Source organism: Balaenoptera physalus (assembly GCF_965194825.1).
Source record: "Balaenoptera physalus genome assembly, chromosome: 17".
NCBI classification, from domain to species: Eukaryota; Metazoa; Chordata; class Mammalia; order Artiodactyla; family Balaenopteridae; genus Balaenoptera; species Balaenoptera physalus.
In genome coordinates, this window is record NC_138895.1 from 55183708 (window position 1) to 55200526 (window position 16819).

The window sequence follows — 16819 nt, forward strand, 5'->3', positions numbered from 1 at the left end:
TTTTTTCATATTCTATCCCTTGTACCCAGAGCAGAGCCTGGTATATAATATGTCCTAAATAAATATTTGTTGACTGTATCCTTGGATCAACCCTATTCATTGGGTACAATTATTACCCCCATTTTACAAACGAGGAAGTTAAAATGCAGGTAGATGAAGAAATTTGCCTGAAGTCAAACAAGCTAAGTTAAGGGTCAGAATCAGGATTCAAACCCAAGACCTGGCTCCGGGAATCTGTGTTCAGACCACTCCACGTCCTTAATTAAGTGACTAAGTAGATTAATTGGAAAAATAGAACTATATGTAGATTCAGCTGTTCTCTGGGATTTTCTTCAATTAATTAATTAATTTTCTTCAATTAATCATTAATTAATTTCTTCAATTTTCTTCCACTTAAGTGAAAAATTGAGAGTTGCCTGGCTTAGCACAGCCAGGACACAGTGAAGCCTCTTTCCTCCATCACTTTTTGAATTTTTTTTCTAAAAAGAAGGTATGAGTTTTTAACATAGAAAAATGTACAAATGACCCCAATTCCACTCATGTTGACATTCAAATAGTAATAATAAAGTAACATATGGGCAATGGTTAAAAAAAGAAAGGCAACACTGTGGAAAAATATAAAATGAAAGCATTTATTGGATGTCTACTATATTCTGTAATAAGTAAGTGCAGGGACTCCATGTTTGGTAATGCAAGTAGAATTTAACGAGCGGGACAGACACATATGCAGACAGTTATAATTATGCATTTCGTTAAGTGTCATGGTTGGGTTATGTATAATTCTGAATTGGAATTTAGAAGAAGAAACAGCAAATAGAGATCTGCTGACAGCTGAAAGCAGGGCCTTGGGGAGTGAGTCGTGGGGCAAGCATGTAAATAGTGAGTGGAAAGGGATTAAATGCCTCAAGAAACACTTTTTGAAAGAGGAGGCTGGGGAATGCCAGCAATAAATGTGACATGTCACAGTTTTGCTTTTGATTATGGGACTCAGTGAGAGAGGATATTTTAAAATAGCATTACGTATGCTATAGAATAGAAATTACAGGCAAATCAGTTATCTGAAGGATGTATAAATACATATTGAATTTAATTAGTAAAAGGATATCTATCATTACTTATCCAAATGCATCATATGGAAAATTGTCAATTTCACATCCTTCCCTACCCACCTTGTTCCTCTGGAAAGTCAGGTTTCCAGCTGACCATGTCTCTCATTTGGCAAGGTCACTATGAACTTCCTGACTGTCATCCAAAGTGTTGGCAGTCTGATCTAGCTTAGTGACAGACTGCTTGGTTGTTACTAAGGTTCTCTGTAAAAAGGACACTGTGCCCTTACATGGTGGTGATTTCTCCACAAACAAGTAAAAAAGAAATAAGGTATTTAAATAATAAATGTTAAGAAGAAAATAGTATAGCGTTATGTGGTCACATGAGACTGGAGTGGGGTGGGCAGAGATACAGTTAGCTTGGATAATGATGGGGGCGCATCTCTGAGAATGTGTCATTAGAGTTGAGACCCAAATGATGAGAAGCCATACAAGGAACCAGGAGAATAGCTAACCAGATAGAGAGACAGCAAGTGCAAAGGTTGGGAGGTGAAAACGAATTTGGTTTGTTCACAGAACAGAAAGAACACGACTAGACAGAGTAGTAGTACAAGATGAGGTCTCAGAGTTCGCCAGTGACATGATGTACACTCATAATTAACCTTCATTTATGCCTAAGAGCATTGGAATTGTTTTTCTTCTTTAAGTGTGTCTCAAGTGTAAATCTACTACTGTTTCTAGGAGAGAATAACTTGAATTTGCTCGTCACTGCATAATTTATAAAAACCTTTACATGCATCCTCATTTTACTTAAAATTCCTTAACATCCCCATGAAGTAGACAGGGCTAACTTTATTTCCATTTTACAGGGAAGGAAACTGTGGTATAAAAATGTTACATAACTTGCCTACAAAGATGTCTACAAAGCAACCCTTCCCCCACCTACAGACATTCATGTCATCTGATTCCACATGCATCATCAATATTGTCCAAGAGTCAAAACTGTCTTTTAACCCAGATTTGAAATGAACTTGGGACTTTGGTATATCTAAAGGCTGCTCATTGCTGAAAAAAAGAGAAACAAAAAAGAATTGCTACAATGAATAAAAGAAGAGGTTTGCTCTAATAGCACGTGTGTGTGTGTGTGTGTGTGTGTGTGTGTGTGTGTGTTTTGTAGCATAAATTCTTTCAAGGCAAAAAAATATTTTAAAAATTGAATAAATAATCTGGACATATTAGAAACATCTCAGGGCTACAGATATTAAGCTTGCTTATTAGAGGCAAGTCAAGGTTATGCAGTTAACCACATATTCTTTTTTTTAATTTTTAAAAATTAAGTTATGTAGAGGTATGATATTTACTGTCTCAGCCTATTAGCTAAGAAAACCCTTTTTCCCTTTTGTAGATTTGATGATTACATTTTTAACTAGTATTTCCTCTTTCTTGCTTACTATATTTATATTTTCAATTGTATTCCTACAAATGTCATTCTCTGTATGACAAGCCCTTGATTGAAGTTTGACAGCTTTTCTCTTTTAATTAAGTCCTTTTTCATATTTTTAAATTAATTTGTTTATTTCTCCTTTGGTCTTCTGGTTTCTTAACACATCTGTCTGGATGATTAAATCTTGGTTATAATTTTTTTTTACTTTAAAAGTATCTAATTTTCTTAGTTTTTTAAAACTCATACACTTTTGTAAAACTTGAGATAAGTGTTTCATTTAAGGATGTCTTTTTTTCCCTTCTGCTTTATCTTCCAAGTTAAGGCTGATTTCCTCATTTAACATTGTAGATCCTTGTAATAATCAAAACAACCGCCACCACCAAGTCTTAAACTTGAAGAAAAGATCTCAAAGTTATTTTTCACTATTGTTGTGATAACGTTTTCTCAGTTTCAGACACATTAAATTAATACTCCATGGTTTCAAAAAAATTTTAGGATATTTACAGTTTCTAATTGTCATGTAAATATTTCAAGCCAATTTTTAAATATGTGTAATAATTAACATATTTCAGATGCAACATGATTTTTAATGTACTCAGTAACTTAAGGGCTAGCACACGTATTTTCTTTTATTATTTCAAAATTGCAAATACTGAAAAATAGAAAATGCTCAGACCCTTTTTTTCCCTCTAGGTCTTGACTCTTTTCTCCAGATAGTTACGTCTCACATCAGCAACAGCATTTATCTCAAAGTACATGTACATGTTATGCAAACAACTGAAATCAAGGCAACTCTGATAAAGCATGTCTTGTTAATCAAAACTGGATCAGAGCACATGCAGAAAGGGAAGACTTCAGGATAGAAAAGATGGTATTTCAAAACTTGGTTTCTCATACATTTCTCAAGGTCTATATTCAGACGCTGGTCCATAATCAAGAGAGCAGTCCTTCTGAATTATCTGGCTTCTGTTTTTTTTGAGAGAAGAGTGGCCATCAAATTGTTTTAAACTTCCCTTGTATTCCTTTCTCTTTCAAAGCATACATTTTACTGTTGATAATCTTAAACATAAATAGGGGAAGGGGACTACTGTTTTATAGCAGAAATATTCAATGCTGGGATAAGGAAAATTGGCTTTTTGAAATAGAAAAAGATGAAAAACTAGGTATGTGGTGGTAAATTAATGTAAAGTGAGATATTCTGTTTGCATTTTATATCAACTCTACTATTGTGTATGATTTACTACTGTTGAGTAGATTGATGATGATGATGACATCATCAACATATGAAGATGACAAAAATGATAAAGGTTAGCAATCTACCCAAATGATTTTAGAGGTTTTGCTTTCTACTTCTCCCCTACAGCCAAGGAACAATCACACTGGTACTGAATTCTTCCAGTGCCAGCAAGGGACTTACTTGCTGCCTTTTCAGAGATGATTAAAACCTCATGCCACTTGGTAACAAAGACAACCAATCTGAAAAGACTGTCAATGCTGGTGCAAGCCGAAGCTGAAAACATTAGCCTTAAGGCAAGTCCTAAAGCTTTTGCCATGACAGGATATAGGAAGAGGTGGAGGTTGGAGGGGCAGGGGATCTGCCAGTCATTTTTTCTAAAGGTCTGTAGTGTTGCATTTAGAATTTCCCGTACTATTATTACTCGGAGTGATTTACTACAAGGGATTCCTAACTGGACTTCTAACCTTCCTTCTTTCTTCATGCCCTTCCAACCCATTATCCACACTGCCATCTTAATGATCTTTCTAAAACAAAGAACTGATTGGTTCTCTCTTTTAAAAATCCTCTTAGATTTTCCATTGGCTGCTACATATATGCCAACTCCTTATCATGGCACACACAGTCTTTCCTGGTTTGGAACCTATCTTCCTAGCATCTCCTGTCTCTATATCCTCTTCGTATTGATCTGATTTTAGGAATGCCTGTCCACTGGATTGTTGCAAGATTTCAGTGAGAAACTGTATATAGAGTATTCAATAATAACTAGTATTTACTGAACACTTACCACCTTACCAGGTGCCAGAGACTGGGCTGAGTGCTTATGTGTATTAATCTTCATACAACCTTATGAGGTGTAGATACTTTTATACAAACTTATGAGGTATAGATACTTCTATAATCTCCATTCTCTAAATGAAGAAACAGATTTTGAGAGGTTAGGCAGCTTGCCCAAGGTCACACCGGTAGCCAGGAATGGAGTTGTAATTTTATCTATCCAACTCCAAAACTGATGCTTTTATAGATTTTACTGCTGCCTGGTACATTGTCTGGTGTACAATTCAGCTTGATTAAATATTCATTTTTTTAAACCCATTACTATAAAACTTACAGTGTCTGGAAAATGACCTTTTTTTCTTGCTTCCATTGCCTACCAAGGTTAACGGATAAACCACTTTTTTGACTCTTTCTAGATGCTCCAATCTCCTCTATGCTGTCCTCTTTCACTTCACACTCAACGTACTGTGGTATAATAATCGTTTAAGTATCTACTGCCTCTCATCTGTGGGCTGTTCCTTGGGTCAGATAGCACATCTTCACTGTCTTTGTGTCCTTGGAGCTGAGCATAGCGTGCAACATTCAGCAAGTGGTGAACAAATGGAAGGAGTGAAGCAAGCTCTGAAGAGAAGTTTGAAATATGTGAGGCTTTCTCCTTTCTCAAAAATCAGGAATTCCTCCTTCCATTTAATGTGTAACTGCACTAACCCTTCAAATAACACTCAACCGGATCATTATGGAAGAGCAGAATCAGACTTATGAGGTCCGAGAGGGTGAAGGGAAGATGAATCCTCCTTTTTCTTCATTCCCCTTTTCCCTCCAAGTGAGAAAGAGGCAAGATTGAAGGAGAGAAGATAATATTTAGAAATAGTGAAATGACATTTAAATTCTTTTTAAAAGATACTAGTTATGCCTCATGCTAAGTTGACTAAGACTCAAGTCTTAAGCTTTCCCCGCCTTGATCCTTTTTGCATTTTTCAAACACAGTTATACCTCCGTTCACACATTTCTCAGAGGTTAGTGAATTAGAAAACACCCCTAATTTTTAAAATCTGAGAACTTAGAGGAGATCAACTGATAGACACATGGTCACAGAGTGAGTCAGTGCAAGTCCCAGGAATAAAGTTTAGATCATCTGACTACTAGTTGAGGGTTCTACGCATCCAACTACTGCCATGTCCCCTGAAGGATTTGGTAAAAATAGAAGATGGCACAGTTGGGGAAAGAAATCATTGTCATTGCCAGTGCCCATATTCTATTTTTCCCTGCTTAATAGAATAATAATTTTTAACTCATAAATGCATATGTTCTGTTGATTAGCATGTAATATTATGTCAAGAATACCAACAAAGATATATGTCTAAAATTTATATTATCCCCTAAAATATAGAAAGCCAACATATATCAGCACAAAAGCATTTCTTAAATTATAAAACAAGTAAGTATTCATTGACCATCATTATTCTGTGCGAAGAAGAGGGTAAACATTATTTTTAATAAACTACTTTCCTTTTTCTTTTTAACTTGTGTGGTGGGATCCTCCATCCCTAAGTGATATTCAACAACTATAAGGTCTAAAGCAGATTTGTTATCCTGGGGGAAAATAGTAATAATTTCCCTTAGTCAGTGTGATCTAATACAGTATGTATATCTACACATTACAATCCCATGTCTTAAGAGAGTGAAACCCCTGCCTCTGTCTAGGAACTTGTAGGTGACCCTTAACATCTCACTCATCTGACCTCCCTTGTCTCCTCTTTGTATAGGAAAATGGTGGCTTACCTTTCTCTGCAGATGTAAAAGTCAGCTAATACCTGGGTTTAGTTCCTTGCACTGCTACCTGCCAGGTGTGCAACAGTAGACAAAGTCATTGAACGTCTTTTACCCCTCATTTCTTCATCTGCAACATGGGGGTAACACTTTCCTCCTTCCCCACAAGGTTCTTGCAAAGATTAATGACATATGTGTAAACGTGGGCTTAAATCATAGAATCCTGAAAAGGACCTTACCAAAGTGAATCTACCTCACCATTTTTCAGCTAAGAAATCGGAGGCAGAGGCATGGTAAATGCTGTGTCCAAGACCAGTTAGCCTGTGAGTTGTACATCTGAGGCTAGAAACCAAGTCCTTTGCTTGAGTGTGCTTTGTTTTTGCTTCCATTTTTTTTTTTTCACTTGATAGGCACCACAGAACTGATATACACAAGGAAGGGATGTAAAGACTATGATAGAATGATCTTAAAGAGGAAGTAGGTTTTTTACACCAAGTGACATGACAGCAAATGAGAAAAGAGGAAGGTACAAGGAAGAATATTTATTAGAGTGTTTATAGCCTGCCAAACATACATTAAAACATGAAAAACGTTTAGTTACCCAATTTGTATTACATAGTTAAAATAGCTACAAAGGATATTTTTTTAACTTAGAGAATTATCAAAAACACATTTCTTGCCTTCCCTGTTTCTAGCACTCTTCTAGGACTTAGCAGATCTTAACAGTGAACACGAAGTCCCTGCTTTATGCTGTGTTGCCACCTGTGCTGGCTATGGGCGGAGGGTGTATGAGGAAGTTCAAGGGGCTGAGCTGGGGAGAGGAATAGCTGCTGGGTTTAGATGAGGGCACCAGGGAGACCTCTCACCCACAAACGACTCTTCGGTGCTTTCCAATTTTAGAAGTTCAGCTGGATTTTCAAGTCCCTCTTATGAAATGCAAATATTCTCTTAAAATGATACTTACATCCCCATAAATTACTTCCTTAACAGTAAGTCTACATTTCTCCTCTAATCACATCAGCTTTGATTGGTGGTGGAGAGGTGAAAGAGAGTGTAACCAAGAGCTTAAAGCCCTGAGGAAACGGCAGACCTAGATAGGCGTTGAATGGTAGATACCAAAGGTTACTGAGTGCCAGGAGGCAAAAGAAGCTCATTTAAAAAAAAAAAAAAAAAAAATTGGTGAGAAACGGGGGGAAAAACAGCCTTAGGCTGCTTTGCTTTTTTGCTTAGGGCTACAGAGGTAACCAATTAAAATCCAAGATATGACACTACCCTTTTTTTCATGCCTAAAACTTGATATTGAATGTTGTATTTCACGAGTGCTAGGAATAAGAACAAGTCAAATTTATAGTCTTGGATTAGCAGACACCATAATCTAGAAGAGACAACGGAAAGGTTACAGAGCTGGAAACTGAGAACCTAAATTCAAATTCCTACTCTAATAGAAAGGAGTTGGCATTTGTCTGTGCGTAAGGACTCCTGATGACACTTATCTAAACACATATAGCTTTAGTTTTCTCCTGTGCAAAGAAGTCCAGAAATAGGCAATCACTGGTATAGGTTCAGGATGTCAAGGCTGGGGTCTCTTTGAAATTTTCTTAGCCTTTTCCTCATGGTTCTAAGAGATCTGCTATAGCTCTTGCCATCACATCCATCTTCCAGACAGGAGGAAGGTAGAGGCAGAAAGGAGGGGCACCTATATCAGTGAAGAAGAACTTCTAGCAGACTTCAGCTCATGTCTCAGTGTCCAGAACTGTGTCACAAAGCTACTTGAAAAAGAATGTGAAAAATTAGCTTTTTTGCTAAACATACTGTCATTCCAAATAGAATCAGGAAGGAAGAAGGGAAGAATGGATATTTGGTAGTTGCAGTCTTGGACAGAGCAGCATTGACTAGGGGAAAATAAATGAGAGTTTCAGCAAATTGAAAAGCAAAATGGAATATATAAATATAAGGTAGTTTTATTAAGAAGGTAATAGAAGGGAAGGAGTTTTATGCTTTCGAAGAAGGAGACTAATGCATGCCTTTCCACTTCTCTGGTCATCGGTGAGAGTAAAATAAGCATAAATTATTTAAAAATCCATGGTGGGCATTTTAAAAATATACCAATAGGTGATAAAAATTTAACCTTAAAATATACCAGCTGCAAACCATTCTTACATCCATGACCTCCATGCTCTTGCCATTCGACCAGTCATGGTGCAATCCAAATGTGGTCTCAGAGTGTCTTAAAAGTTGGGTCAGATATGCCTGGTGTATGACGAGACAGTTAAAGTATTTCTATCTGGAAATCCCTAATGTGGATAGCTAGCTTTAAAAAAAAAATTTTTTTTTTCAGTCAAAGGAGTGGGAGTGGGGGACTGAATTTTAAAAGTAAACCAAATGGTATTTTTTTGTATTCAAGATTACAAGAACTTCAGACTTTTCTAGTGAAAAAACATTTATCCTTTGTCAGGCTGACAGTGGTCTACATTGAAATGTATCTTTCAATGGAATCATGTTAAATTTTAGTTTCAAGAGTATTACTATGTAATCAAAATTAGAATTAAAGTTAAACCTCAGAGATCAACTAATTGTCCTGAAGCCATCCATGCAATAACCTTCTCATATAGATCCAGATTCAGAAATAGCCAAATAGTTTATCAGTGAAATATATCAGGAACAGTAGAACTCTATAGCAACACTACTAACTAATTGAAACAACTGGACCCTTAAGAGCTAGGATAGATCTAAGAGTAGTAAAGACACTTATTTCACTGAAAGATTTGAGATCACTACCCAGAAGTTTTCTTTTGTTTTTAACTTCCTGGACTGTTTTATTTTACTCAGGAGCTATCTTATGACCCTGGGGCAGAGTGGAGAGGGGTGGAGAGCCATAGGCCTCTTGCTTGTACATGGATCACAGCTGAGCCAGTATTCAGTAAGTGGACAGGACAGTTAAATGGAAATTTCTCAAGTAATCTGTAGCATTATGCTCAAGAAAAGATTAGACCAGTTCCCTCTGGAGGATTTTCTTCTGGCCTTTTGCTGTATGAAATGGAACCTGACCTCAAGTGTGAAACCTGGAGGAATACACCAGGAGGTCAAGAGAGCAAGGGAGATGCTTCTGGATCAAAGGAAATCGTTATCAGGCATGGAAACCATGTGAGGAGGAGAAAATACTGATTAAATATCTCGAATACAGGTTCAACAATGAAAGGTAGGGAAGATCAACATGTGAGTGGTAAGAGATAAAGGGCAGGAAAGAGAGCTGGGAGATTGTGGAAATGTTTGAAGTTTTTTAGACTGGAGTCTACACATACACAATTACAACCTGTAGTTTTCTAAAATCTTACAACTATCTGATAGTGATTCTTGACAGCGTTATGTGAGGATGTTAACAACTGTTGTTTTTATAAGTATGGGTGGAACATGAAATTAAGACAAATTAAGTGTCTTTAGAAATAGTCACCCTTGAATTGTTATGCACCTTGTTTTGCATTTATCTATTTTTTGGGCACACACACAAAAAATATATCAAAATATCTTTGTGGCTTTAATTTTAAGTAGTTATAAGTTGAACTGTAAAAGGTAGAATATTTCATGGCTGTGAGTCTAGATTGAGAGCATTTAGTGAACATGTAATATGTTTTCATTATGTTCTGTTGGTACTTATTAACTTAATTCAAATATTTATTGAATGGCTACTATGTGCCAGTAATGCGCTAGATCATGTCATAGAAGATCAAAATCCGTCTACTAAGAAAGATTTGATCTTAATAAGAACATATAAATATTCAATAATTTTCAACACACATTTACTTGGAACATATTACTGATACAGTGATTTAATCACCAACTGAAAAGAATTCCTTCAGTAAAGTTTTAGTTCTCTGTTCTGAGAAAATTGCTATGTCTGCTGTTTATTATAACACTTTATGTAATACTATGCCTCTCATCAGGATGCAGTACCAAAAAAATATGCTAAAGACTTGCAGTTTGGAAAATGAAATAAAATCAGAGGCATTTTATTATTAATGGGATATTTTAGTTCATATCCTAGACAAGAAGACAGAAAATACCTACCCTCATTGAGAAAATGTTATTGATATGGTCCCTAAACCTAAATACAGTTTGCAAAGGCAGAAGGTTTCCTAGGAGACGTAGATCTTGCAAATATTAACAGTGAAGAAAGATACAACGTGATCCGATTAGGCCTACCCTTCAGATTTTAGTAAAAGGTTGTGGGAAAATAAGAGTGTCCTTCATGCTTAATTTGGAAACAGATATCACCTTCAGGTGTGATCATATGAGTACATACCTAGCTTTGCAATGTCATTCATTGTTGGAGTGATTGCTCACATAACACATCTTCTGTGCCTTTTATCTTTATATGGATGATTTGGAAAACTGCTGTGGCCTAAATTCTAAATATGTTTATAAAATGCAACTTTGTTTCTAGGTGGTCTTATTCCATCTAGTTCCTTTTTACGTTTGGCTTTTAATCAATAATTTCAGGCTAAACGCAATCAAATGTCTGAAAATGGAAGAAGTTGTCCAATAACATGCTCTATTATCTGATAATAGATGGGTTGTCACTGTTAGCTAATGCTAATACTGTATTGATCTGGTTTAGGTGTTACGTGTATGTCTGTGTATGTATATGTAACGTGGTTTAGGTGCTATATGTGTATGTGTATATATTATAGCTACAGAAAAAGGGGGGGACACTTTTTATATACCACCCTTTTTTTCATTTAAATTTTTGCTGTGTTTTGTTAAGTTAGACATAATTATATAGTCTACCATACAATTTCTAGTTATTCTTTTTTTTTAATTTATTTATTTATTTATTTATTTATGGCTGTGTTGGGTCTTCGTTTCTGTGCGAGGGCTTTCTCTAGTTGTGGCAAGCGGGGGCCACTCCTCATCGTGATGCGTGGGCCTCTCACCATCGTGGCCTCTCTTGTTGAGGAGCACAGGCTTCAGACGCGCAGGCTCAGTAATTGTGGCTCACGGGCCCAGTTGCTCCGCGGCATGTGGGATCTTCCCAGACCAGGGCTCGAACCCGTGTCCCCTGCATTGGCAGGCAGATTCTCAACCACTGCACCACCAGGGAAGCCCTCTAGTTATTCTTTACTTGCATTACATGTAAATACTGATTCCAAAACACTGCATAATTATAAAATTATGGTAATATCACTACTCATCTATTACCATATGGCTGTCTTGCAAATAACTCTTCAAAAGTAATTGACTTTCAAAATATTCTCTTCAGTTATTTTGCTTTGCTGCTAGTACTCTTTGCCAATTCTACCTTCCTGTCTTACTTTCCATATCATTAAACTAAGAGAATACATCTCTGAAACAAATATATTCATTGTCTCATAGGAAAGACATCTGAGAAAATCAGACTCAAAAGGAAAAAGAAAAAAGAGCAAAGTGTAGAACAATATTGGGCCCATTGCCGAATTTATTTTTGGCCCTGATCATCCGGGCTAGCGCTTGCTTGCTATGAAAGATGACTCTAAGTGACTCTGTGCTGATGGAATTTATTATAAGGAAAGGAATAATTTACTAGTCATGGCTTCAACTTACAATTGCAGACTTCTTGTCCATATAAATCATGTGCTATGTTCATACAGTCAGTCATAAAAAAAAATTCAGAATGTACTGTGCTGTTTTGGATTGACCTAGGCTTCCTTCCCTAGCTTCTTAGATTTCCCAAAGTATCAAGTTGAATTTGGGAATTCTCTCCAAACTTCACAAGCTAAAAGAACGATAAGGAAATATCAGCATGTCCTATCAGCTCAACTTCAGTAATCTTGAAGATTTACTCTCTGACTAAACCCTAGTCCTAGTATCAAAACATTTCTTACTGGTAACACACTAAAAAGCTCTATAATTTATATAGGATTTATATGAATGAACAACAAGTTTCCTTACTTTTGCAGTATCCACTTAAGATGGTTGATTTGGAACATTTCATATTATACAATTTTATTACCTAAATTTCTATTGTGAACTGCCAAGAACTGATGCTTTCGAAAGGCTTACTCGGATGAGTTGATATAAGATTTTTAAAAGTCTTATTTGTAGGCTTTGTAAGCCATGATACCATGAAAAAGAAATTAAAGCATGAAAAGGAAATCCTCCAAAAACTAATAATATTCTCTCCCTTAGCATCCTTCCTAGTTCTGTAGTCTGCACTGTACAAAAGAAGACAAAAGCTATAGCTGATTTACACGGGAGCCTAAAAATGAACAGAGAGCTGAAAAGTTAGTTTTAGGACTTAGAAGAAAAATCCCAGAAACTAAAATATTTTAACTTTGAGTAAAAAGATTACAAAATTAATAACAATAATAAAAGCTTGCACTTACTGAACAATTGTCATGTGCCATTCTTCACAGTTACTCTATAAGAGGATAGTATTATTATACCCATTTTACCGATGAGAAAACTGTGGCTTGGAGAAAATTACCATGTCCAAAGTCATATAAACAGTAACTGATGGAGGTGAAGTTGAATCATAGAAATCTGACCCTAGAGCCAGATTTTTAACACAACAGTCACCATAAAGCATATGATATTCATGCAGATTGAACAGTGATTTGAATCAGAGGATACTCCTTAAGATATTCGTATGAAAAGAGGTGAGCTTGAACCTATTCAAGTTTTAGAGTGAACATTATTTACAGAAAGTAATGGTAATGGAAGAGGAACAAGTTAAATAATATCGCACGAAAACAAACATGGAAATTCAGACCATGGGACATAGCCCAGTATCACTGACCTGTTTCTGCAACAAGGCAATAGCATGCAAAAAACAAACAAACAAAAACCAGTGGAGCCTTTGCTCAGATCTTACACTTCAGATGTGGCCCATTTTGAGTCCAGCAACACTGACACCACCTGGGAGATTGTTAGACAGACAGTATCTCAGGTCCTGCCCCAAGTCCTACTGAATCTTAAGATCCCTAAGTGATTCATTTGCACATTAGAGTTTGAGCAGCACTGGTCTAGATGACTAGAGATTTAACTAATTTTAATAGGTAGACCTTGTTTGGATCATGATTCAACAAGCCAACTGCAAAAAGACATTTTCACCTATTGGGGAAATTGGGCACGGACTAGTTCTTGGATTCTGAGCTCTAATTTTATTAGGTATGATAATAGCACCTAATGGTTAATGATGAATGTCCAAATCATTTAAAATTTAGGCATGTATACCAAGATATGTAGGGGTGAAATAATATGGCTGGAATTTGCTTTAAAATGTCACAGTAAATATAGTAGTAGTAAGTGATACAAATGTGGCAAAATCTTGAAAATTGTTGTATCTGTCATTCTACTCTTCTATCTACTTTTGAATGTTAGAATATTTCATAAATTTATAAAAAAATATCAAAATAGGGACTTCCCTGGTGGTCCAGTGGTTAAGAATCTGCCTTCCAATGCAGGGGACGCAGGTTCGATCCCTGGTTGGGGAACTAAGATCTCACGTGCTGCGGGCCAACTAAGCCCGCGTGCCACAACTAGAGAGAAGCCTGCATGCCACAACTAAGACCCAACGCAGCCAAATAAATATAAATAAATAAATATTTTTAAAAAGCAAAATAAATGGACTTATGCCCTAGAAATTGTAGAAATAACTAAAAGAAGTCTCTTATAGTAGAAAGGGTTAAGCATTTCACAGAATGTCAGAGAATCTTTCTCCAAAGGATTTAAATAATAGCACACATTTCTTGGTCTATGGACAATTTTAGATATAGTCTTGGTAAAAACCAGAAGACTTAAAAAAATCTGCCAAGCTCCCTTTCTCAAAAATGATTCTGTGGTAGATGTTATACTCTGTGAATACTTTGGACCATTGGTCTTAGATTTAATGCCTTAGCTGTGTTTAAAAACAAGAAAAAGCAGTTGGTGATGCCTCTCTTCTAGCCCTGTGTTTCCTCTCTTGTGGCATTCTTCACTTTAATGGTTGACTGATGGAATGTTGAGCTACATAGTCATCCAAATCAAGCATTTAATAGAGAGTCCTGTACTGATCTCATTCTGTTGAGAGTTCTATGCCTGTAAGTGCAGACTAAGGCCTTTTGATGTTATGTGATCAATAGGAAACCCTTTAAGCTGTTATGTATTTGTCATATAGAAAGGCATTCCTTTCAACATCATATAAACCCTTGATGTACTTAACCACTGCAAAGCATATCATTTTTTTTTCTTTTTTAATTTTTATTTATTTATTTATTATTTATGGCTGTGTTGGGTCTTCGTTTCTGTGCGAGGGCTTTCTCTAGTTGCGGCAAGTGGGGGCCACTCTTCATCGCGGTGCGCGGGCCTCTCACTGTCCCGGCCTCTCTTGCTGCAGGCTCAGCAATTGTGGCTCACGGGCCTAGTCGCTCCGTGGCATGTGGGATCTTCCCAGACCAGGGCTCGAACCCGTGTCCCCTGCATTGGCAGGCAGATTCTCAACAACTGCGCCACCAGGGAAGCCCAGCATATCATTTTTTGTTTCTGGAAAAGGGTGCAAAAGAGAATTCCACAAGCTATTAAAAAGAGGAACCAAGTACTTTTGCAGCTTATTAAGTGGCAGTATTTGTGGTAATATGTTTTATATTTTCTGGCTCCTTCCTATAGATACCTAAGAATGGTTCTCAGAGACTAAATAGTAAACTCTGCCAACAACCCCAGATGTAGACATTATACTGTTTACAGGTGAACAACTGACCCTGACTGGTTTAGTAGGTGCCTTGTGTTTATGGAGTGAGTCGGTGGATGAGCAAGAATTTGCTTCCAGAAACCTTCCCATTTGAACCACAAGTAGTTTTCCCTACACGGCACTATATTTTGGTCTGTTGGTTTGGATTTTATGGAATAACCTAGAGCATCTAAGGTTTTCCTTTGATGAATATGTATTTGGAGGAATAAATGAGTAATGGGATAGTGGAGGGAATTTTGGTTCTGACTCTGAATCAGAGAGTGACTGACACTCAGGTGCCGCTCCTTACACTTCTCTAATTTAGGCTGTGCCCCGAGAGCCTCCCTATTTATAGGAAGCTGCTTTGTTAGATGTGTGTGGTTTTTGATTTTTTAGACACAAGTTCTTTTCTCTCTCTCTTCCTATTCTTCCTGGTAGATGCCCAATTGGCTAGTATTTCTTGCTCTGTTCTTTTCACAAGGGCAGCCTCTGCATGAAATTTTATATATTGCTCATTAGCCTTCAGTACAAACAAAAACCTGTTAGTCAAACCATGATCTTTTTTCTTTTTTTTTTGAAGTATAGCTGATTTACAATATTGTGTCAGTTTCTGGTGTGCAGCAAAGTGGTTCAGTTATATATATATTCTTTTTCAAATTCTTTTCCATTATAGTTTATTAAAAGATATTGAATATAGCTCCCAGTGGTATACAGTAGGACCTTGTTGTTTATCTATTTTATATATAGTAGTTTGTATCTGCTAATCCCAAACTCCTAATTTATCCCCCCCACCTTTTCCCTTTGGTAACCATAAGTTTGTTTTCTATGTCTGTGAGTCTGTTTTTGTTTTGTAAATAAGTTCATTTGTGTCATATTTTAGATTCCACATGTAACTGATATCATATGGTATTTGTCTTTCTCTTTCTCACTTACTTCACTTAATATCATAATTTCTAGGTCCATCCATGTTGCTGCAAATGGCATTATTTCATTCTTTTTTATGGTTGAGTAGTATTCCATTGTGTATATATACCACGTCTTCTTTATCCATTCATCATGGACATTTAGGTTGCTTCTATATCTTGGCTATTGTAAATAGTGCTGCTATGAACATTGGGGTGCATGTATCTTTTCAAATAAGAGTTTTCATCTTTTCTGGACATATGCCCAGGAGTGGGATTGCTGGATCATATGGCAACTCTATTTTTAGTTTTTTAAGGACCCTCCATACTGTTCTCCATAGTGGCTGCACCAATTTACATTCCCAGCAATGGTGCAGGAGGGTTCCCTTTTCTCCACACCCTCTCCAGCACTTACTATTTGTAGACTTTCTGATGATGGCCATTGGGACCAGTGTGAGGTGATACCTCATTACAGTTTTGATTTGCATTTCTCTAATAATTAGTGATGTTGAGCAGCTTTTCATGTGCTTCTTGGCCATCTGTATGTCTTCTTTGGAGAAATGTCTATTTAAGTCTTCTGCCCATTTTTGGATTGGCAAACTGTGATTTTTTGGCATTCTGCAAACATGTTCCACACACCTCTGTACCCTTCAGCTTGTTTGTTCTGCTAACCTTGTTGCCACTGTTAAAATTGTTTATTATTATAAAATAAAACAATATTTCCAAAGCTCTAAAATACCTTTATTACTGTAGATGAACTTTATAGGAAGCACGATGCAAAGTTTCATAGCCCAAATAATTAATAAATATAGCAAAAATAGTAGATCCTTTTGCTATTTTAAAAGAATATCATTATATTAAATAAAAAGCTTTGATGTATGTGTCTACGCATGTGTGTATATCCCAAATAGGTTCTATTAGAGAAATAAGATGGTCAGAGAGTACTGTCTAAGGATAATTATCCCC

The 16819-nt window shown here is 36.5% G+C and overlaps 1 protein-coding gene across 5 annotated transcripts in view; it reads left to right on the top strand.

The window, feature by feature from the left end:
* The window catches only part of OXR1 (oxidation resistance 1), a 463267-nt gene that overhangs the window by 331188 nt on the left and 115260 nt on the right, over positions 1 to 16819 (top strand). The window lies entirely within an intron of this gene.